Source organism: Sinocyclocheilus anshuiensis, unplaced genomic scaffold (assembly GCF_001515605.1).
Source record: "Sinocyclocheilus anshuiensis isolate Anshui unplaced genomic scaffold, SAMN03320099.WGS_v1.1 scaffold25, whole genome shotgun sequence".
Lineage (NCBI taxonomy): Eukaryota > Metazoa > Chordata > Actinopteri > Cypriniformes > Cyprinidae > Sinocyclocheilus > Sinocyclocheilus anshuiensis.
The window spans coordinates 1249085-1249334 of NW_015536477.1; positions in this window are offsets into that span (position 1 = coordinate 1249085).

Genomic DNA, 250 nt, shown 5'->3' on the forward strand with positions numbered 1-250 from the left:
ACATATGAAAGAAAAAAAAAATCAGAATTTTATAGTAGGTGTACAGTGCAACAGCAAAGAGCTTTTTTACATGTTAGAGAAGCCAAGTTGCGAGTTGCGATACGACCACATGAAGATGCCAAAAAAAAAAACTAAACCAACCGCGTGCTGACTGCATATACCGTATACCGTAAACGGATCCATTCAGAATAACTAAACACAGCAACATACACATGACAAATCAAAACATTATCGTGAATGTGTTTACTTC